This window comes from Oncorhynchus keta, chromosome 18 (assembly GCF_023373465.1).
Source record: "Oncorhynchus keta strain PuntledgeMale-10-30-2019 chromosome 18, Oket_V2, whole genome shotgun sequence".
Taxonomy (NCBI): Eukaryota; Metazoa; Chordata; class Actinopteri; order Salmoniformes; family Salmonidae; genus Oncorhynchus; species Oncorhynchus keta.
In genome coordinates, this window is record NC_068438.1 from 10780548 (window position 1) to 10804941 (window position 24394).

Below are 24394 nucleotides of genomic sequence, written 5' to 3' on the forward strand. Positions count from 1 at the left end.
GGGACAAGTCTCCTTGAGTGGCCCAGCCAGAGCCCGAATTTGAATCTCTGGAGAGACCTGAAACGTCGCTGTGCAGCAACGCTCCCCATCCAACTTGACAGCTTTGAGAGGATCTGCAGAGAAGAATGGGAGAAACTTCCTAAATACAAGCTTGTAGCGTCATACCCAAGAAGACGTTAGGCTGTAATCGCTGCCAAAGGTGCTTCAACAAAACACGCTAGGGTCTAAATACTTGTATAAAAATTAACAGATATCACATTTACATATTTGCTACATTTTCCAAAAATGTGTTTTTTGCTTTGTCATTATGGGGTATTGTGTAAAAAAACAACAACAAAACTTTTTTTTCCCATTTTAGAATGAGGCTGTAACGTAACAAAATGTTGAAAGTCACGGGGTCTGAAAACATTCCAAATGCACAGTATATGTTCAGGCTTCTTGACCAGCCGCTCAAAATAAAATGGGCACATGGCTGAATCTAGTTGATGATCCCTGGCCTATGTCCTAGAAGTCCACGCTTCTAATAAAGACTTATGCTATGCAAATCATTTAAAAATCAGCCCAATACTGGGCTATTGTCCTTCCTAGCGATAGGAAAGGAAGATAGCAGAAATATTACTGACAAATGGCTCTTGAAAATAGACATTTCCACCTAGAATATGATAAAAGAAGTGTCATCAGTGTAGTGTAGTTTAGCCCAGTATATGCTATGACTCATTGACTTAAGTCTTGCTTTGAATAAAATCTTTCTGACCAAACCTCATTTCAGTTTAGTTTAGAAGTTTTCCAGGAACACAGGCACGACATAATATCTATACATTTTATGAAAATGTAATGTTTCATCATTTAAGACATGCAATCTGTAAAATAAACCCTCCAAATGCGAGGCAATATTGCTGAAGCTTTATGGGTTTAAATCATAGCATTTGGAGTTATGCTCGTTAAGTGTTCACAACAGTATTATAGTACCCTGGATGAGACTCCCTGCACAAAGTCTTCCTAACTGAGGTTCAGTGTTGTTTATCACAGAGGGGAAGACCTGTAGCTACTGTGAATGGCTGAATTTAATGGATTTCGGCTTTCAAACAGCATGTTTTCAGAATGGTTTGTTTAGAATCCAGACACACCGTCTTTACTTTTCACTGTAAAAACAACACAGACCACATGGAGGCTTTTTTACCACCACGTTTTCATCAGAAATAGACAACTACTATACTTGTAAAACCTATTTACTTCACATTCTTCTTTTTATTAGACTTCACATTCAGCACAGTGGAAATGACAGATATACAGAGGGTACACAATTGCTGTTGAGAAGCTTTTCCCCGAGGAAACTAATTATAACTTACATTAACTTCCTAAAGTCTACTTGATTACCTTCAACCCCTGACTGACCTGGGGGGAAATCATGTCTTTGATAGAGCTAGAATCCAACTCCGGGAGGAAGTTCTCAGTCACATTCACAGCCAGTACAGGTACATTTGTCTGTCTCTGTCAAGTCCACCACATTACAGAGAGCATCTCAGCATGAGAGATGCTTTGGGGCAGATCAGTGACCCATGGCTGACTTCTTTACAAGCCCATTGTGGCCACCACTTCCAATCAGTCAAACAGCAGTGTGGGACAATGCCGTCACTCGGTTGTATGAGAGACACTCCAGTGCAGTTCATTTCCTATTTGTGTTCACCTTGTTTCTTTCCTTCAATGGTAAGCCCTACACACAAAACATTTCTTTTTTTCCCAGGGAGGAGTGCAGAGAGAAGTTGTTGCCTGTACATAAACTAGATTAAAGGATTGGTAAAAGGAACATCTGGGTCTTTGTTTGCCGCAAATTAAATATTACATCCTCCCTTGTTCCCCCAAAATCACTTTCTGGGCTGTCTGAGATTTCAGATGAGCCTTCTTCTAAAAAGACTAAACTATGAGCAAACAAAACATGAGAAAAAACACATCTCTACTCTGTGTGTCACATCTTACTTTTCCCTGTCCTTGTATGTTTCATTTGTTTGAAGAATTCTTCTGGGGGTGGAAAATGGCGGCACACTGAGAGGACGCGTTGTGCCTAGAGCTCTAAGAAAACCAAGTAGCTTTGCAACCACATTTCTGCTGTTAACCTACTAAAAAAGCAAGTAGACATAACACTGTCGCTTACCAGCTCCAAAACAAGATGTCTCCTAAAAAGACAGACCTTTCTAAACCCTCAGCTGCCTCCCCGTAAAAGACGGACAATGAGGCAGTGCCTGCCGGGTTCAAAATGGAGATGGATAAGGCCATCGTTCAAATACAAGACAATATCTGCCCGACTCAACAAAGTAGATGAAATCATGCAAACTACACCAAGACCAACGGGCCGCAGTTAACCCAGTTGGAAACCAGGCACTCTGACCATGAGGCCGCAATTGTGGATGTATGCAAAGATGGAGGAAACGGACAAGAAGCTAGCGAAAAAGGTTGATGTCCTCACAAATTTTCAGCGGTGCAGCAACCTCAAGATCAAAGGCTTCCTCGAGGGAGTTGAAGGATGCAATATAACTGCATTCCTAAAGGAATGGCTACCAAAGCTCCTGAACCTACCCAACTCAGCTCCTCGTACACAACAGGGCTCACCGTACACAACAGAAGGTCACCCGGTCAGGGAGGGTCTGCCAGAGCTTTCGTTATCAAGCTGCTCTGCTAACAGGGAAACTCCAGCATACTCAAAGCATCTAGAGCAAAGGGGGACATAGGGATTGGGGAGTCCCAAGTCATGATTTTTTTTCTGATCCCTCACCAGCGCTCCACAAGAAGATGGCATTCACTCCAATCAAGAGGCTGCTGGGCTGGCTAGCTAGCTACTGTCATTCTCTAACATTACGATTTTAGGTGGCTTATCTCACTGACGGCTGGCTGGCCATATGGCCACCAACTGGCTGATTGTTTAATTTATGTTTTATATTCAGTAGCCATATCTGCCTGGCAACATAAAATAAAATTGTCCTTAAATATCTTGTATTGTTGGGCTTTTGTTCACTATGATGTGGCTACTGGCCAGCAGCTACCTGTTGATGGCTGGTTGGCGCTTAGCTAGCTGACTGATACCTAACTATGGACTGTGGTAGGGCTTGGCTAATTCCAACATATTGAAGGGCTAATTACCGATACATTTGGGTTTAATATTTAAAGCCCTTGTGTGCTTAGTAACGTGGGGCTGGGTCTAATTATAATTTGCTTTTGATTATAACATTATGATGGGCAGGTTGGCTGGCTCTGGCTAATGTTTGCTTGCAAAGCTGACAATTTGCTTGGTTTTTCTTAGCTAACTTTGGCTACTTAGCTAGCTATACTAACGTTAACCTTTTATATTCAGTCTCCTTATCTGACTTTTGCAAAAATATTTCTCTCTTCATTAATATCATATTATTCTAACATGTTCAAGTATTTACAGTGCAGACACTACATAGCTTTTCAAAAGGGAGGTAGATCAACCTTAGACCTCACCTACAGCTGACAAACTATGGCAGGATCGAGTGGGGGCTTCATTTCATGCACATACTCTGGTCTACAAACCTTGATAGGAAATTAAGCCCTAAATGCATGTTCTAAATGGCAAAACCACCGGGGCCTTATTATTGAAGAGACATGGAAGCAACTGTTATTAAATGCCCAACAGTTGCCTTTTAGCATTATGCATAGAATGATGCAGTTTAATTTGCTGCACAGGGTATACGTCACCCTGGAGAGGCTTCATAAGATTAACGCAAATCACTCTAAATACTGCCCTTGATGTGAGACAGGTGGCGATCCTCATATGTTTTTGACATTTCAAGTTTTGGACGTCATACGTCAGATCATACTGCATCTCAAGTGACATCTGACTATTTCAATAGTTCCCTCCCTAGTACTTTTAGGAGAGGAGTCTATTGACAACTATAAGTCAATATGAATCCTCATTCGTTAAATGAGCAGTTGTAGATACTAAATAATTCCCCTCGGTGCAAACACATGTGGAAAGGGGAGTTGTCCTCGTACATTTTGTGTGAAAAGATACCTCAACGGATAATATACAATATTGAGATGAAACCTTCTCTGTATTCGGGGAGGTTTGGGGAGACTTCATAGACTTACTAGATTCGGCTGCATAGGGTGAGTGGAATTTGGGGTGACTTTGGATGTCGGGCTTTAAAACGGATCTATTTTGTGCTGTTTCTCTAAGTTAGCGAAGTTGATTTGTGATAAGTAACAACTGATGTATCTAAAACCTTACTCATGTGTAAATATGACCTGATCTCGATGTTTGTACATTTTACACTGATCGATTTAGTTTATTTCTCCCTCACTGCAATTTCTGTATGTAGGCTGTTACGAACTGGCTCATAGCCCTTAAAGTGTGAGACAATACGGAAATAAAGCAATAACTCCACGGTGGGCAGAGCTCAAATTTCTCCAAAAGTCCCCCCACTCACACAGAATACGGTGCTCTGCCAAACATACTTTTCCGCTAATACCGCAGCTTCATAGACAGTCTTCACTTTCCATTCGCTAAAGTGCGTGGCTACTCGACCAGGGATTGGGTCCTTAAATTGCTCTAGCATAATCAGATTCCACGGCTACACCAAGAGCTGAATATGCTTCCTGTGCTTTACCAGTCAACACACAGCAACATTAAAGTGCAATCTAAAAATCAGGCCAACTCCTAGCTCCAGCAACATGCTCAAATGACATCTGAGGGTCCTTCTCGTGAAAATTTTGGCAACAGCCTTAAGTTTCTAACGTTATCCAATGCGTCCGGGGCACAACCGAGAGAGGAGCGACCCCTAGGTAAATCAGGGTCACCTTCCCAAAGCAAACTCTACTGTGAGCTTTCCTTCCCTAAACGATTCTAGCCACTCTTGTTACAGCTTGATTTTTTTAGCATGCACCAAATCCTGTTTAAATTCCAATTCCCTTTTCATGCTTAACACGATCATGTTCTGGCTGTAACAGAAGCCGTTTCTGCTGTGCAGAAGAAAGACTACTAGGGCTAACAAACGGAGTGGCCATTATAGCGAAACGGGGAGACGGCTGTGGAGATGGTGAGTCTCAGCTGAAGCTGCCCCAGTGGTACCTATGAGTCTACCATCAGTTTGGCCATCAATATCAACCTAACAAAACATTTTTACATTCATCACTCATGTCAACCTTTCAGCGATCTTCAACAGCTGCCTTTAGTACACCATTCCACCAGACCACAACAAGAAAAGGACCAATCACACCTCACCACGATAGATAGCTTCCCGGAATCCTACAATAACTCAATGCTAGTCTTTGTGCAGATTCACGGTGGGTAATGACACACTGCAACCCTCAGCACACAACCAACTATCCACCGCAGTGGCAAGTTTACCAAACAAAAAGGCAACCAACACTGGGCCTACCAAACAGCACAATTCAAAAAATGCTGTAACAAAGGATGAAAACAAAGCACCTACAGAGTTTAAAAGTAACTCCACATTTTCTCCCAAACAAAATACTCATACCAGTTACCTTAACACTGATTAGGCCTCCTGGCATACTTACCCAGAAATGCATCTGTTTGATAATACCACCGGACAACCAAAAATGTATCCCCAGGACACACCCAAGCCCAGGTGTGTCCCATTTCACTGAGGTCTCTCCCGGCTCCGCCCACCGACATCCTATTAAGGAAAACAAGAGCAAAGAGAAAGAATTCGGCAGACAGAGTGGGAGTGTCGTCACAAGGCTTATCTGTCGAGCTAGTTCTGGGGGAATAGGGATTGGAGGGGACTGGGGAAGGGATGGGAGGGATGGGAGGGAGGGAGTCCTACGTGCTGTTAGGGTTCTAGGGACTCGGGGAGGGGAGGGGGATATAGGAATTAGTTGTTCATGTTTTTGTTGTATGTCTATGTATGTTTATTTTGGAAAATGCTGAATAAAGAGAATGCTAATATATATATATATATAAAAAGATTATGCTTCTTTATTATTTTTTGTTTATCTCTAAAAGTAGTATTTCTGTTACTGAAGGAATGCCAAGTGAAGGTACTGTATTATGGGATGTACCTCTCCAATCTCCTTGTTCCATTCTTGCTATTCATTGTCAGCTTGAGGTGGCTTGTATTCAGCTCATTGTGAGTCATGGACTAAAGTTTTGAGAACGACACAAATCTACATTTTCACAAACTGTGCTGCCTCAGTTTGTATGATGGCAATTTATAGACTCCAGAATGTTATGGGGAGTGATCAGATGAATTGCAATTAATTGCAAAGTCCCACTTTGCCATGCAAATGAACAGAAACTGAAAAAAGCTTGTCCGGAGAAGACAAGGTGAGCGCTACCATCAGTCCTGTGTCATACCAACAGTAAAGCATCCTGAGACCATTCATGTGTGGGGTTGCTTCTCAGCCAAGGGAGGGGGCTCACTCTCAATTTTGCCTAAGAACACAGCCATGAATAAAGAATGGTTCCAACACATCCTCCGAGAGCAACTTCTCCCAACCATCCAGGAACAGTTTGGTGATGAACAATGCCTTTTCCAGCATGATGGAGCACATTGCCATAATGCAAAAGTGATAACTAAGTGGCTCCGGGAACAAAACATCAATATTTTGGGTCCATGGCCAGGAAACTCCCAGACCTTAATCTCATTTAGAACTTGTGGTCAATCCTCAAGAGGCGGGTGGACAAACAAAACCCCACAAATTCTGACAAAATCCAAGCATTGATTATGCAAGAATGAGCTGCCATCAGTCAGGATGTGGCCCAGAAGTTAATTGACAGCATGGCAGGGCAGATTGCAGAGGTCTTGAAAAAGAAGTGTCAACACTGCAAATATTGACTCTTTGCATCAACTTCATGTAATTGTCAATAAAATACTTTGACACTTATGTAATTATACTTCAGTATTCCATATTTGACAAAAATATCTAAAGACACTGAAGCAGAAACATGGTGAATATTAATATTTGTGTCATTCTCAAAACTTTTGGCCACGACTGTATACTGTAATTCTGACTACTGCTTGACAAAGGTATTATTGGAAATAATTCCCCATATTAAGTTTGGCATCTTTTTCAGTTGATTTATTCATTTTCTATTGCATCGCTAGAATGTGAACACGTACACTAGTCTAACAATGGGTAATTAATTATAAGACAGGATGGCGGCTTGTTAATGAAATTAAAAATTCTTCAGTAACTATCTAATTACCAATACAGTAGGTCTATGGAGAATATGTTTCAAAGCATTGTGATATACTGGTCTGCTGCCTGTGTGGTTCTGAGCAACACACACATCTAGTCACAACCTTGTACACCCACTGTGGCAGTGGCAGTAGCCTCCCCACGTGAGTCAGTTTAAATTGGTAATGTACTGTAATACTGTAGCAACCAACCATCTCTTAGTGGCAGAACATTATTCTATGAATATCTGAGAATCGTCTCCCTTTCCTATCCTTGCTCATTTGTATTTGTGTTTATTATGGATTCTCATTAGCTGCAAAATTAAGGCAGTTTTATACAATTTTAAAAACATTACTATACATTCCCAGATTTCACAACACACTGTTAGAGAAATAACTGCACCAGACTGGCTTCTACAAAGCAACAGTTACTAAGGCACCACATAGGCCGGTCTTTGTTAGTATGCATAACTGTCCGCACAAGGAGAATAATTGGTCCCAAAGAAATAAGGCATTAATAAAACATATACCGCCACATCGTACAGACCTCAAATCCTAGAAATGTCCACCAATATTAAACTTTTGCCCTCACTTATCTGTTAAAGAGCATTGGTCCTGTGCTAAACCAAGCAGATGTTCTCAGTTTTCTCCAAAGTACTTAGTATCTCCTAGTAAACACACAATCAACATTAAGAGCATTTGTTTCTAAATTCAGATGTTTTACACATCTCTCGATGATGTGATTTCAATTTGTGACTCTTTAGACACTTATGTCTATGATGTTTAAACACTGATTGCAGATACAGAGTAAAGCACTTAGGAGTCTTCATCTGACTGACAGTAGATCATGGAAGGTCTCTGACATGTGGCTGTTATGTTGTTCAGGCTTCAAACAGCTGGAATTAGAAGCCTTGTTATTGACTGACACAGACACTGCTCACAAACATACAATGAATAACTGCTCACAAAATGATACAATGACACTGAAGGATTTTTCATAAAGTTTTTGTGGATCAAGATGACCAGTTCCAGGAGGTCTGGTTTCTGATTGAAACCCACCATTGATCAATATACTGTGGCACTTTGACGCTGCAATTCACTGTGCACAGAAAAATAGCAGAAGGAATATCTTTTGATGACTCAAGTATATAGTATGAAATATTGTCACGTTCCTTTTTTATGTCTCTGTTTTAGTTTGGTCAGGGTGGAGAGTTGGGGTGGGCATTCTATGTTTTTGTTCTAGGTTTGGTATTTCTGTGTTTGGCCTGGTATGGTTCCCAATCAGAGGCAACTGTCGATCATTGTCTCTGATTGAGAACCATACTTAGCCAGCCTGTTTTCCCACTAGGATTTGTGGGTAGTTATTTTCTGTTTAGTGTGTTGTTTCACCTGACAGGACTGTTTCGTTTCTTTCATTCACTTTGTTATTTTGTTTTGTGTGTTCAGTTCTAATAAATTAATATGGACACTTACCACCCTGCATATTGGTCCGATCTTGACTACTCATCCTCAGACGAAGAAGAGATTCGTTACAAATATAAACATGAAAAAACATCATGATTGAAACAAATCTCCCTCGGTGCATTTGCACACTGCTGTAGCCAAAAGAAGTTGGATCTAAAGATGTAAATTTATTGCTATTACCTGAGTATGTTTCACTATTGGCTGTGCAACTTTCAGGGGCCCATTACTGTTGGCTAAAGAAACAAGACACTGCAATACATTACATTGGATAGAGCAAGGGGTAAAGACAGCCAGGACAACTGTTTTAATGAGGGGAACCAGGTTTCTAACATTGGGACTTTGAACTTTGAGAATATATTTGTGGTATTCTCTAAGGTTTGCTTGTTAGAACTCAAAACTTAACTTCTACTTTGCCTTGCTACACTAGAATGATTGTGTAATCCCACTCGTCTGGGGAACATGGCGAGCATAGGCCCTGATGTAAGCGCAAGGCTGCTTGAGAGCTGTCCAGGGTCCTGACTTCTCTAGCCTCTTTCTGGTGGTGCTGAACAGACAGCTTGACTTCCGTGCATGTTGATCAACACCCTCTACATATTCATAATCTGGACTGAGGTGGTGCCTAGCAGTGGGTCAAGTAGAGATTGTTTATAGTGGTAAAATAAAGCAGTTTAACCAGCTCGGGAGTTTTATTCCTCTGCTGGTAGCGTGACTACAGCTCAAGCTCATTACCATAACGCACAATGCGCAAAAATATTCCTAAAAATATTTAACCTCCACACATTAACAAGTAAAATAGCTCAAATGAAAGATAAACAAGTTGTTTATCTAGCCAGCAAGTCAGATTTCTAAAATGTTTTACGGCGAAAACATAGCACATATTTATGTCAAACCACCACCGCAGACATAGCTCATTAGCATAGCCAAGTAGGAAAAAATATGCAATCAACAAACGAAAATCTGTGGAGGGAGCTGAATGTTCAAGTTGCCAAACGTCAACCTCGAAACCTTAATGACTTGGAGAAGATCTGCAAAGAGGAGTGGGACAAAATCCCTCCTGAGATGTGTGCAAACCTGGTGGCCAACGACAAGAAACGTCTGACCTCTGTGATTGCCAACAAGGGTTTTGCCACAAAGTACTAAGTCATGTTTTGCATAGGGGTCAAATACTTATTTCCCTCATTAAAATGCAAATCAATTTATAAAATTTTTGACATGTGTTGTTCTGGATATTTTTTTGTGTTTTTCTGTCTCTCACTGTTCAAATAAACCTACCATTAAAATTATAGACTGATCATTTCTTTGTCAGTGTGCAAACAAAAATCAGCAGGGGATCAAATACTTTTTTCCCTCACTTTATAAGGAATCAATGGAAAGGAGAGTCTTGATTTTTACATTTTGTAATTACCTTGATGATTATCTGTCAAATAGATGAGTCATTCTATCATTCATTGTTGAAACGTTTAAAAAATACATGTTTTACTAAACAACGCAACTATATTACGGCAATAAAATGAAAAAAATCTGAACTGCCGATTGTCACGTTCTGACCTTAGCTCCTTTGTTTTGTCTTTGTTTTAGTATGGTCAGGGCATGAGTTGAGGAGGCCTGGTATGGTTCTCAATCAGAGGCAGCTGTCAATCGTTGTCCCTGATTGAGAACCATACTTAGGTAGCCTGTTTTCATCCTTGAGTTGTTCTGTTCTGTGTTTTGTGTATTCACCGTACAGGACCGTTTCGTGTCGTTCGTTCTCTTAGCTTGTTTTTGTGTTCATGATAATAAATTATCAACACTTACCATGCTGCGCATTGGTCCTCCTCTTCTTCCACCACAGACGAGCGTTACACCGATGCTATTTTTTGTACTGATCTGGAAACACAGCAGTTCAGAATGTGGGCTAGCATGCATCTCTCCTTCTCTCTCTCAATTCTCACTCTTTCGTTCTCTTCTGTCTCTCTATCTATTTCACTTCTCTCTTTCTCTTCTCAATTCAATTCAATTCAAGGGGCTTTATTGGCATGGGAAACATGTGTTAACATTGCCAAAGCAAGTGAGGTAGACAACATACAAAGTGAATATATAAAGTGAAAAACAACAAAAATTAACAGTAAACATTACACATACAGAAGTTTAAAAACAGTAAAGACATTACAAATGTCATATTATATATATATATATATACAATGTACAAATAGTTAAAGGACACAAGATAAAATGAATAAGCATAAATATGGGTTGTATTTACAATGGTGTTTGTTCTTCACTGGTTGCCCTTTTCTCGTGGCAACAGGTCACAAATCTTGCTGCTGTGATGGCACACTGTGGAATTTCACCCAAAAGATATGGGAGTTTTCAAAATTGGATTTGTTTTCGAATTCTTTGTGGATCTGTGTAATCTGGGGAAATGTGTCTCTCTAATATGGTCATACATTGGGCAGGAGGTTAGGAAGTGCAGCTCAGTTTCCACCTCATTTTGTGGGCAGTGAGCACATAGCCTGTCTTCTCTTGAGAGCCATGTCTGCCTACGGCGGCCTTTCTCAATAGCAAGGCTATGCTCACTGAGTCTGTACATAGTCAAAGCTTTCCTTAATTTTGGGTCAGTCACAGTGGTCAGGTATTCTGCCGCTGTGTACTCTCTGTGTAGGGCCAAATAGCATTCTAGTTTGCTCTGTTTTTTTGTTAATTCTTTCCAATGTGTTAAGTAATTATCTTTTTGTTTTCTCATGATTTGGTTGGGTCTAATTGTGCTGTTGTCCTGGGGCTCTGTAGGGTGTGTTTGTGTTTGTGTTCTCTCTCACTCTCTCTCTCAACCTCTTCTGACTCTCTATTTCTCTCTCTTCTTTCTCTCCATTTCTCTCTACTACTCTCTCTCTCTCTCTCTCTCTCTTCTGTCTCTCTCTCATCTCTCTCTATTTATCTCTCTCTATATATATTCTCTCTCTCTCTCTCTTTCTCTTCTCTCTAGTTCTCTTCTCTATTTCTCTTCTCTCTCTCTATTTCTCTTCTCTCTAGTTCTCTTCTCTATTTCTCTTCTCTCTCTCTAGTTCTCTTCTCTCTCTCTCTCTCTCTCTCTCTCTCTCTCTCTCTCTCTCTCTCTATTTATCTTCTCTCTCTCTCTCTCTTCTGTCTCTCTCTCATCTCTCTCTCTCTCTCTCTCTCTCTCTCTCTCTCTCTCTCTCTCTCTCTCTCTCTCTCTCTCTCTCTCTCTCTTCTCTCTTCTCTCTCTAGTTCCCTTCTCTATTTCTCTTCTCTCTCTAGTTCTCTTCTCTATTTCTCTTCTCTCTCTCTATTTCTCTTCTCTCTCTATAGTTCTCTTCTCTATTTCTCTTCTCTCTCTATTTCTCTTCTCTCTCTCTCTCTCTCTCTCTCTCTCTCGCTCTCTCTCTCTCTCTCTCTCTCTCTCTCTATTTCTCTTCTCTCTCTAGTTCTCTTCTCTATTTCTCTTCTCTCTCTCTCTATTTCTCTTCTCTCTCTCTTTCTCTCTATTTCTCTTCTCTCTCTCTTTCTCTCTATTTCTCTTCTCTCTCTCTTTCTCTCTATTTCTCTTCTCTCTCTCTTTCTCTCTATTTCGCTTCTCTCTCTCTCTATTTCCATCCTCTTTCTTTCTCTTCTTCCTCTATATTTCTCTCTTTTTCACCCGCTTCTTTCTTTCTCTGTCTCTCTTTTTCACCCGCTTCTCTCTCTATTTCTCTCTTTTTCACCCGCTTCTTTCTCTCGCTTCTCTTTCTCAATTGATTATTTATTTCTCCTTCTCTGTCAATTCATTATTTCTCTCTCGTTCTCTGTCAATTGACCATTTCACTTTCTCACTACTACTCTCGCTCTCTCGTCTCTCTCTATTTCTCTTATTTGTCTTCTCTCACTCTCTCTTCTTTCTCTCTATTTCTGTCTCTTTTTCCCCTGGCATCTTTCTCTGGCTTCTCTTTCTCAATTGATTATTTCTCTCTCATTCTCTCTCAATTGATAGTTTCTCTCTATTGATCATGTCTCTCTCAGCCCGTTTAAAACTGCTACTAACATAAGTCGTTTGTCCTGATTTTGTCCCTTTACACTTATAAGATCGGATCATATTCTGATAACAATGTGTCTTTTAATTGTCTACACCTGTCTAAAAATGTCAGCAAAATTATAATCAGGACAAAGGATGCATATTTTAGAACCAGGTATGAACGTGTCTTTTTTCTCTTTCTCTGATGAGGGGCTGAGGACCAATCTGGGGGAAATTAAAGTGTTCCAGTCCAGTGTCCAACCCCTGAGGATAGCGGTAGTCTCAATGTATCCTGGCTATGATGAATTACCTGTCCGAATGCATCCCACTCTCAAGATGGCGCCGACAGACATGACAGCTCTGCTTCTAGCTCCTAAGAAACTTTGCAGTATTTTGTTTGTATATTCTATTCTACTGTATTTTAGTCAATGCCACTCCAACATTGCCCGTCCTAATACTTATATGTATTTTACTTTTAGATTTGTGTGTATTGTTGTGAATTGTGAGATACTGCTACACAATTTTGGGTCTAGGAACAAAAGCCTTTCGCTACACCCGCAATAACATCTGCTAAATATTTGACCAATAAAATGTGTTTTGATTTGATATCCGAACTCTACAACCAAACCCTGTGATTATGGTTTTGCAGGAATACAAATGCTTTCTGTTACAAAAGCTTTCTCTAATGGCTGGTTTAAACATAATGAGCTCAAAAGTGGCTCCAAAGCAGGGGAATGAGGGTTCATGTACTATGACCTAGATCAGGTATTTTTATTCACATTTTCAAACAGTACATTTATATTTTCCAACGGGGCTATACATTTGGGTGATTTTTTTTTCTCGCCTTAGTAACCTCTTTTCACTGCCCAAAATAAAATGAAACAATCTAGCTAGCGCTCAGTGAAATAGCAACACAATGTCAAATACAGGTAGCCTAGTCAAATAATTAACATCCAATCACATTAACCGTTACTCACTCGCGAGAAACCTTCACTCTTCTCTTTAAAAAATAAAAGTGTCGTGTCTCTGACTGATTCAATTCTATGACATGCTATTTAATCAAATCGATTACCTAACGTTTAATGGATCACGTTGTTGAATTAAACCATGCAACAATTAAACCATTAATAACTTGGGCACCACGGATGCATTAATTTATATAGAGTGGTTAAAGACTTAAAGATCTGAAGATCTTTTCTATCAGTAACAGTCAATTACTAATCGTCACCTCGATCGGTCTCATTCTGATTGTCGTAAGTACTTGGTTATCTGCACGAACCCTAGATTATAAGTTGAATCAGAATTACACAAATTGGCTTAATTATTTATATATACACACACAGGATAGATCACACATCGATGGCTAAGCCAATATGACGGCTGGTTACACAAAGGAAGGGGGGTTGGGTTTGAATGAAAGAACGGGAAGACTGAGGGAAAAAGGGTATGGGTCTCTATCATACCTTGAGAAGCTATGCTACAGTAAATACAGATTCTTGTGCATTCTAATAACCGCCCATTCGGAAGAGGAAAAAGCAAGATATATATATTTACTCTGAGCTGCGCTTCGATAGATGGGTCGAAGATGGAAGACTTGTTTACCCAGCAGAGATTGCCATTGTCCTTTGAAGAATTTTTCTGGTCAAAGTGTTGTAGAGTGGATACGTTAAAGTACCCTGTTGTTCTTCTGAGATTGTCTGTCCTTTCCTAAGCCACGTACGTTTACAGCTGCAGCTGATAACTCAACGTCTAGGATGTATCACTTCTTCTTTAGTGAATAATCGTTCAAAGTTCAGACCAAGTTCCCATAATCAGCTTGTGCTGTATTCTGGCTGGTGTAGTTGAAATTCACCATTCCAGCATGGTGATCGTCAACTACACGTTGAAATTAGCCCTTTTAAACGTATGGACACCAGTCCTCACGTCATCGGGAACTGAGTTTGACTTCCGCCAATGGGCTTTGTACTGTGGGAGAGAAGGGTGTGTTTCATAGTTCTCAACCAACATCTGTCTACTTGGACGTGGCCACTGAGTGAGCATAGTTTACTTATGAAAACAATTCTCTCATTTAGAAGCTAAAATTACATTTAATCTTTACAAATAGTTTCATATTTAAACATTAAAATTGCACAACAATTCCATGTGAATCTGACTTTCCAAGATACAATTTATGTCGTCCAATCATCAGATAAAATGTCCCAGACACCAACTAATCTGACATCATATTCTTTAAGTACAAACAGACACATTCAACTGGTTGAGAAAGGGAAATATTATTTAATTCCCCAACCATTTGATGTTACCATACTCCCTCTATGTTAACAAAGGGCTTTCCAAGAGTACATTCTGTAGAGTGGAAAGAAAAGAGGGAAAGGTGTTTATGGGGGGGTCATAAACCTTACCCAACAGGGCAACGTCATGACAAAAGCAACAGAGACCATTAATAAGAAGGGGCTAGAAGCGTCTTATATGGTGAGCTACCGAGTGGCTAGGACAGGCAAGCCCCATACTATTGTGGAGGACTTAATTCTTCCTGATGCCACAGATATGGCTGGGAAAATGCTGGAGGAAAAGGCCCAAAAAACTATACAGACAATGCCTGTCAAACAACATGGCATAACGCATCAGTGACATGGCAGGAGATATGTTTTGAAACAATACCTGCTTTCCATACAAGCCAGTGAATTCTATGCGTTGCAGCTGGATGAGTCAACAGACATGGCGGGTCTGGCACAGCTCCTGGTACAGTATATTTCTGTTATGTTTATGGTGGGTCAAATAAGGAAGACTTCCTCTTCTGCAAACCACTGGAAACCAGGACAACAGGAGAGGATATTTTTAAAGTACTGGACAGCTTTGTGACATCAAATGGACTTTGGTGGTCAAGATGTGTTGGTATCTGTACTGATGGCACAAAATCCATGACAGGGAGACATAGTGGAGTGGTATTGTGCGTGCAAGCAGTTGGGTACACTTGGGTACACTGCAGCATCCACCAAGAGGCTCTAGCTGCCAAGGGAATGCCTGACAGCTGGAAAGACATTTTGGACACTACAGTGAAAATGGTTAACTTTGTTAAAGCAAGTCCCCTGAATGTTTGTGTATTTTTTCCATCATGCAACGATATAGGCAGCGACCATTGAACGCTTTTACAACATACAGAAGTGCCCTGGTTATCAAGGGGCAAAGTATTGACACATTCTTTTTTTTAAATTGAGTGACGAACTTAAAGTTTACTGACCTTAATTTTCACTTGTCTGACCGCTTGCATGATGACGAGTTTCTCACAGGACTGGCCTATCTGTGTGATGTTTTTTCCCGCCTGAATGATCTGAATCTTGGATTACAGGGACGCTCTGCAACTATATTCAATGTGCGGGACAAAATTGAGGCTAGGATTAAGAAGTTGGAGCTCTTTTCTGTCTGCATTAACAAGGACAACACACACAGGTCTTTGCATCATTATATGATTTTCTTTTGTGTGCAAATTAACTCACGCTTACGGCAATGTCAAATGTGATGTAGCAAAGCACCTGAGTGAGCTGGATGCGCAATTACACAAGTACTTTCCTGAAAGGGACGACACAAACAACTGGATTCATTATCCCTTTCATGCCCTGCCTCCAGTCCACTTACCAATATCTGAACAAGAGAGCCTCATCGAAATTGCAACAAGCGGTTCTGTAAAAATTGAATTTAATCAGAAGCCACAGCCAGATTTCTGGATAGGGCTTCGCTCAGATTATCCTGCCTTGGCAAATCACACTGTAAATACACTGATTCCCTTTGCAACCATGTATCTATGTGAGAGTGGATTCTCGGCCCTCAGTAGCATGAAAACTAATTACTGCCGCAAAACTGTGTGTGGAAAATGATTTAAGACAGACTCTCTCCAATACAACCCAACAGTGCAGAGTTATGTGCATCTTTCAAGCACACCCTTCTCATTAACATGTGGTGAGTTATTCACAATGTTTCATGAGCAAATAAGGTTTTATATGTAAAGATGGCTAAATAAAGAGCAAAATTATTGATTATTATTCTATTATTATTTGTGCCCTGATCCTATAAGAGCTCTTTGTCACTTCCCAAGAGCCGGGTTGTGACAAAAACTCATTATTTTGTTTAATAAATGTATCATATAGTGTGTGTGTGTGTGGCAGGCTCGCAATGATGGCAAAAAACAACATTTGAGTGTGACCCTGGTGCTAGAGGGGATATGCAGCTTGAATGTTTGAAGGGGAACATGACTATAAAAAGCTTAAGAACCACTGACCTAGGTGATCAGAGAGTTCACTGTGTCTGAACCGAGCTTTCAAACACAGTCATTCTTATTTTAAGGAGGGAGCGTTTGTTGTGATTTTGTGTTTTAGTCCAAGGCTTTCCATTCATTTTCTTTGCAAAAATGTACTTAGCATTTGCATTGTGTGTGAAAGCAATGAGAAATGACATACAGTTGTGCAAAAAAAGAAGACCATTGTGCTCGTTAGGCTGTGATGAAGATCAAGTGGACCCCAGTTTTATTACAAGTGTCTTAGCAATCGAGAAAAACTGTAAATGAAGAACAAAACCGAATAGGTGTGCTTGTATGGGAACAATAGTTGGAATGTAGGAATTGAGATGTCGACAAACTTTGGCTCTAGGCTACATACACAATGTGAGCTACTATGAAATGATTAGAGAAAAACATGCATAAACATCACATATGGCATTGCTACGGTAAAATGGATGGCTGCCTTTTTGCTGGAATGTGGGAATTCAGACTTGAAGAACCTTACACATCTCACATGTCATTGCTACAGCGGACTTGTTGCTATTAGAAACCCATCCAGAAGAGGTTTAGTGTTTACCCCTCAAATCTCTTTAAGATCTAACTGCCAACATCTTCATGGTAACACTTCCTATGAACTGTGTGTGTGTCAGGCATCAGTTAAATGGGCCATGAGCCATTACAAAAGCTTATATAACATGTATTGTAATGTATTATACATGTAAGTGCATTTTGACCCTTGGTGGATCATAAATGTTTGTACAGGGAGCAATGCCATGTTATGGAGGTCTAACAGCAGGTCTTGTCATGTGATTAAAGCACTATTATTGGACTGTACACAGGTGGCTCAGAGAATGTGATACCGCTCCCATTCCAGCCCTCTGTGGAGTATCCCGTCACTGTGTACGTCAAGATAACCTGAACATTATCTTACACTGCATTACACACCCCGTTGAGCAGACTGCATGTGCTCTCTCTATCAGATACCAAGTCGACTCATGAATTGTTCATGAAAGCATATATGCTAGACCGGGCATCATTTACATTGGATTCTCAAGACGTGTTCTTTGAATCTATATTCTGCCTCAAAGAGAAACGTGCCATTTATTTTGTCATGTAAATGTTGCATCTTCTTGGTAAGATACAGCGTTCATAATACATGAGATATTTTTAGATTCTTGTGTGATGTGTTGTTTAAAATGTACTGTCTTACCACCTCATCACAGTAAACTGGGATTATATTGAACCACAAAACTTTCCTGTACATTTGTACCAAACGTTCCTGTACCTCTTAGCACTAACAGAGAGCGTTTTTCTTCCCCGTCCTCCTCCCCCTCTACCACTGGAAGAAGTGAGTTCAGCAGTACTTTGGTTAAATGGCTTTCTCTCTAATGACCCGCTTTGCACATCAACTCAGACCGCCACTGTAGCTCAGTGGAAAAGAGCAGATGATTGATTTCGATAAGACACATTGAGCTTCTCCACACTGTCTTATTTCCACAGCAAACACCCTTTGTTTCTTGGAACCACAGTGAATTGGTTACATTTTTGTGCACTCACAGTCACAGCGGATTGACAAACACTTTCTAGGCCATCACATCTTCCAGGCTCCAACCGAATTTACAAGCAAACTGTAAATATTGTCTGTATTGAGAGTGAATGTCCTTGAGAGTGTATTTCTAAACTTTGTATTATTTACTGTATGTCATAACTGAACTGTTTTTTTTTACTTTGCTCTTCATCTCAAAGTAATCCCTAAGGGATTTGAGAGATAGATTCACGTTTGTCATCTAGCAGACGCTTTTATCCAGAGCGACTTATAGGAGCAATTAAGGTTAACGCCTTGCTTAAGGGCACATCAACATATTTTTCACCTATTCGGCTCTGGGATTCATACTAGCGACCTTTGCTCTTAACTGCTGGGCTACCCGTCAACCTTTAGATCAGCCCCACACAAACAGTCTCCCTAAAATGAATCGCCCATTGGAGTTTGTTTTGTTATAACGTTTTACTTGCGTACAAAGTCACATTTTATCATTGTGCCAAGTGACAGATAGGATCCTGGCCTGACACATCTGCTGTAATATTTACCCGTTTTAAGAGAGTTTGACGGTTTAGATGGTTTGAGATATGGATTATTGACCAGCTGTCAAAGAGAACTTGACAAACGTGGAAAATCTTGCCGAGGTCCTCTAGCAAAAGAAGACTTTGCAACATTTTGACATCGATCGTTCAAATGTGGTGTGTATTTGTCTCAATTGGATAATCGGATGGATTTTGATTTCCTACGGGTACTGTATGTAACACACTAATGCATCACACTACTATTGGGTACTACAGAACAATTTGGATGCCCTGGCCCCTGGGTGCCACTAGCCTGATCCCAGATCTGTTAGTGCTATTATGTCAACTCTTTGTCATGCCAAACATGGGTACCAGTATAATAGCACAAACAGATATGGGACCGGGCTAATGGCACCCACAGTATCTATATTGTTCAGTAGTACCTAACATTAGTGTGATACATTTGGCGTTGTTGTGTACAGCATCCAAACGTAGTATGACAAAGAGTGGCAATGAGTGGTGTGATGGCACAAACAGACAGGTACCCAGGCTCTGGTGCCATTTCATGTCAAGTCAAACCTACATCTTTTTGTATGGTTGTTTTTTAGCAGTATAATTTTATTTTAAGCTGTGTTGTTTTTTAAAATCCACATCAAAGCATCCTAATTCATTATGAATTTGACACGTGACAACAATTTTAAATGTGAATTGGAGCTGGCCCACTAGCATCGACCAATATACTACAAGGTAAAGTGGGAGTTCAGATCCTATATAGAGCTTGGCAGAGAACAATCTAAATTTGAAATTAATCAGTCAGTCAGTCAATCAATCACTGTAACAATCCCACTAACACCAGGTCTCGTACAGTAATGACATGAATTAAGCTCCAGCCCAAAGGGCCTTTTAATAAAACATGCACATTAGAATTGGAAATCCCATCAGATATTCAGCAGACTGAATTGGGATTAGATGCTCCTGTGAGTCTGTCTCATTTCTTTATCTCTAGTCAGCTTATCTTCTGAACAATCAAAGACTATGAACAGTAAGTCCTGTATGCGTCATGGCTAAATGTTGTCAATATTCTAATTGTGATCCATAACCTGTCAGAAAGGGTGTTCTGACATGATGGTAATTGGGGGAAACATTTAGTAATGTAGATTTGGATAGAATAATTTGTTCCCCAATTGAATTAATTAATGCTTTTCATTAATTTCGAGTTCATAAAAATGTAGCTGTAGGCTTGAAACATAAGTGTTGGCCAAAAATATCTCACACACACACACACACACACACACACACACACACACACACACACACACACACACACACACACACACACACACACACACACACACACACACACACACACACACACACACCGAGCAAACACATTCAGTAGCAAAAGAAACAAAACTCCAACACCCTGGATGTTACTTCTTTACAGTAACTGACAGTCCTCCTAATTCATTTTTGAAATGTAATTTAATTGGCCCTTTCCAAAGATTAATGATAGGAAGATTACAGGCCTGTCAGAGGCACTATCCCAGTCCTCGGAAGAACTAAGTGTCTTTGAAAGAGACTCAGACGACTTACATGAGTCTCTTCCACTTTGCTCTCCGAAGGGGTGTCTGTGGGAAAGATTTAGCCTGATCACAGTAGACTTCTATGTTAAGTGCTACTAGTCCTGACGGAAGGAATGTGCTTTCAATGTGCAGAAATCCAATGGCTTGTTTTTCTATATGTCTTTCAAAAAGCACTGAATACTCAACTCAAACTGAGACCCAGATGCAGACACAGGAGGTGTATAGTACTGGTTTCAGAGTTGATTATGTTTCAAGGGGCAGGCAAAAGGTAACTCAAGGAAGGCAGGTACAGGACGGCAGGCAGGATCTGGGTCAAGACAGGCAGAAAGGTCAGAACTGGGAAGACTAGGAAAAACTAAACTAGAACAGACAAACAGAAAATGCAGGTATAAATACACAGGGTGTTCCCAGGAGAAGGTCAATGGCGCAGTCATAGGGTCGATGTGGAGAGAGAGACGCAGCGCGGGCCTTGTTGAAGATAATGGGGGAAGATGGGAGACACCTGGTGGGGGGTGGAGGCAAGCACAAAGACAGGTGATGCCACCTGGACGCATACCTGGTTGACTGGGGTGCAGGTGGTGGAACTCAGCGATGAAGGCTGGGTCCAGGATGTCCCTAGCGGGGACCCAGCACCTCTCTTCCGGACCATAACCCTCCCAGTCAACCAGGTACTGGAATCCTCTGCTCAGCGGTCAAACTTTCAGGAGATGCCTCACCGTGTTCCCCCGAGTGGAAAGCCATACCCTATGCCCGAGTCGATAGCGGGGAGCAGGGGTCTGGTGGCGATCCGTCTGTCGACGATACCTGGATGTGGACGTCAGTAGAGTGTCCTGCGGCAAACAAACATCTGAACAGAGGGCATGCTGACTTCTTCCTCTTGCTCAGGGAAGAGCGGGGGCTGATATCCCCCCCGAAGGGCGAGAGACTAGTGGCTTAGCAGGGAAGGGTGTTATAGGCATATTCCACCCACACAAGTTGCTAGCTCCAGGTAGTGATAAGAGCGTCTGCTAAATGACTTAAATGTAAATGTAAATGTAGTGGGGTTTACGGATACAAGGTAATGAAGACTTCTCCAGGTCCTGATTGGTTCTTTCCGACTGGCCGTTAGATTGGAGGTGAAAACCAGAGGGCAGGCTGGCCGACGACCCACCAAGGGTGCAGAACACCATTCCAGAAGTGGGACGAGAACTAAGATCCATGATCGGAGACCATGTTGACCAGAAGTCCATGGATCCAGAAGACGTGCTCCACCATTAGCTGAGCCGTTTCCTTGGCTGAGGGTAACTTGGGAAGGGGAATAAAATGGGCGGCATTAGAATACCTATCCACCACCATCAGGATAGCAAAGTCCAGGGATATGGGACCAGGGGCAGTGAGGAACAAGGAGTGGTTGAAGAAGGCCAGCCGGAGCTTGCCGTGGAGTGTTATTTTGTGCACACACGACGAATGTGGAGACATCAGGAACCATGGAAGGCCACCAAAAGTGTCGTCGGATGAAAGTCAGGGTGTGATCGTAGCCTGGATGGCAGATCAGTCTTGAGGAATGTGCTGTCGTGTCTTTACTATCATTAAACTGAAGACTTCGTTTTTATCAAAGATTCTCTGTAATTAGTTACTCGATTAAACGGAATAATCATGTAACTGTAATTAACTAGGAAGTTGGGTCACCAAGGAAAGTATTCAGATTACAAAGTTATTATTTCCAAATATAACCTTTGAGATATTTTCATATCTGATCAATAGTCTTCTGATTAATGATTTATTTATTTTACCTCATGTTAGTCTCATTCCAAATGTCGTAAATTGTTGGTTATCTGCACGAATCCAATCTTCACTATGAGTCATCCATACATCAATTGTCTTAAATCATTTATTTATTACTAACTAAGTAATTCACAGAAATCCATAAACAAACAGTAAATATGGTTACATGAAATGATAGAATGTGCCCTAGTGGGCTGAACCGGCATGGCAGCTTGTTAGACAAAGGGGGAATGGGGGGTCGACTAAGAAGTCCCTACAGAGTTAATTATAACAATTAAAATGCCAATCCCTTACACATGAACGCTCACTCATTCAGGAACAATTGCAATCCATATATATTTATACATATATTTATAGTGTGCCGTCTTGATCGCTGGTGAAAAGTCTTTCTATTGTAGAATTGTCAGTCTCTCTCTGTCTTGGTTAGAGGGGATAGTTCAAAGTGACATTCGCTATAGAATGGATATTTCGGTGGTTGTCGTTCTTTGCGTTCAATGATGCCGAATTCCTAGCTGCAGACTAGTAATTAGTATCAAAGACTTGTTCTCATTCTGTCGGTATCGACAGTCTAAGCGTTTAACCACGTGGTATGGTTAAAAAGATTCAGCAATGGTCTACACCTTTAGCCCTCTCGTAATTGAGGTAAGCTTGGTCTGGTGATAATTTCTCAAAGTTGGGTTTTATCCAGATTGGCAGAAGAGGGCTGTCCCAGGATGTCTGACCCTAACTGGGCTCAGGGGCGGTCCTCTGATTTAGTTCAAATCAAAAGGGAATTGTATTTTTCTTCATTAAACAGTCCACAATCATATTACACCATTATACAAACAGTATCATCCTCACTCATTCATCTTATACAACAATTAGATGTAAACCTCATATCTGAGGCTATTATATAAAGAGCGTTATGGTAATGTGGCCACACTGTCTCTCTTGAGCTTCCCAAGTTGTGACAAACGCAGCAGTTCGTAGCTGGATTAATCACCGATCTTTTACACTTTCTCTGGAACATGAAATTTGTTCGTACCTCAAGTTCTGTGAGGTGGAAGGATTTCCTTTGTCCTCTGTGAAAGTTTACCCTCTCTCTAATACTGTGTCCATGAGGTCTTCTCAGGAATTTACGACCTCTGACCACAGCAATCTGGTTGTAGAAGAAGAGAGCGGGGGATGGTGCTCGCTGTACTCAAAGAGGGCAACGTCATGACAGTGCCCATTCCAGGACTGGGGAACGAGCAGAGTCTGTGACAAACATCCGGTTAACCAGGACCACCCCGATGGAAGAGAAAAGCACAGGGGTGCAGCTTTTGGTCCTGGGCAGAACGCTGGGAAAGGACGGCCCAAACTCCGACATAAGAGGCATCGACCTCCACCACAAACTGACGGGACAGGTCCGGATGGATTAATCGATGTTTGAGGTTCAAGAACGCCTGGTCAGCTCCTGGAGACCACATGAATGGAACCTTTGGCGAGGTGAGTGCTGAGAGGGGGGAAGCCAGGGTGCTGTAACCCCGGATGAAGCGGCTGTAGAAGTTGGCAAATCCCAGGAAACACTGCAGCTACACTCTGGATGTGGAGTGAGGCCAATCCACCAGCTGTCTCACCTTGTCTGGATCCATCTGTGCTTCTACATCTGCATTGCTTCCTGTTAGGGGTTTTAGGCTGGGTTTCTGTATAGCACTTTGTGACATCGGCTGGGTTTTATAAATACATTTGATTGTTTGAATTTGATTGTATATGTCCGGCAGCGATGACGTATCCTAGGAAGGAGATGGTGGAGCAATGGAATTCACACTTCTCCACTTTAACGAAAAGCTGATTCTCCAGGAGATGGATGAAGTGGATGAAGCTGTGAAGTAATCGCTGCTGAAGGCAATTATCATGCGAAGGCAATTATCATGCGGGAAAAAATACTGTAATTTGTCATTACTGGAAGATGAATATTTTGGGAGGCCAATCTGAAAGATCTCAGAGAAGCATATTCAGTGAAAAAGTCTTCAAATAAAACCTGTTGGGGATAGGGCTGTTTACTGCCCCCTTTGGAGGAATTGCGTGCCCATAGTAAACAGAATTTTTTTGGGGCAAAAGTTGCTAATATATGCAAATAAAATTA

The 24394-nt window shown here is 41.1% G+C and overlaps 1 long non-coding RNA gene across 1 annotated transcript in view; it reads right to left on the reverse strand.

Moving 5' to 3' along the window:
* Nucleotides 1-5589, reverse strand: part of LOC118397253 (uncharacterized) — a 35695-nt gene extending 30106 nt beyond the window's left edge. Inside the window, exon 1 of the long non-coding RNA XR_004828387.1 lies at nt 5536-5589. This is a non-coding gene — a long non-coding RNA (uncharacterized LOC118397253). The remainder of the gene's footprint in view (nt 1-5535) is intronic.
* Between the last annotated feature and the right edge of the window lie 18805 nt (nt 5590-24394).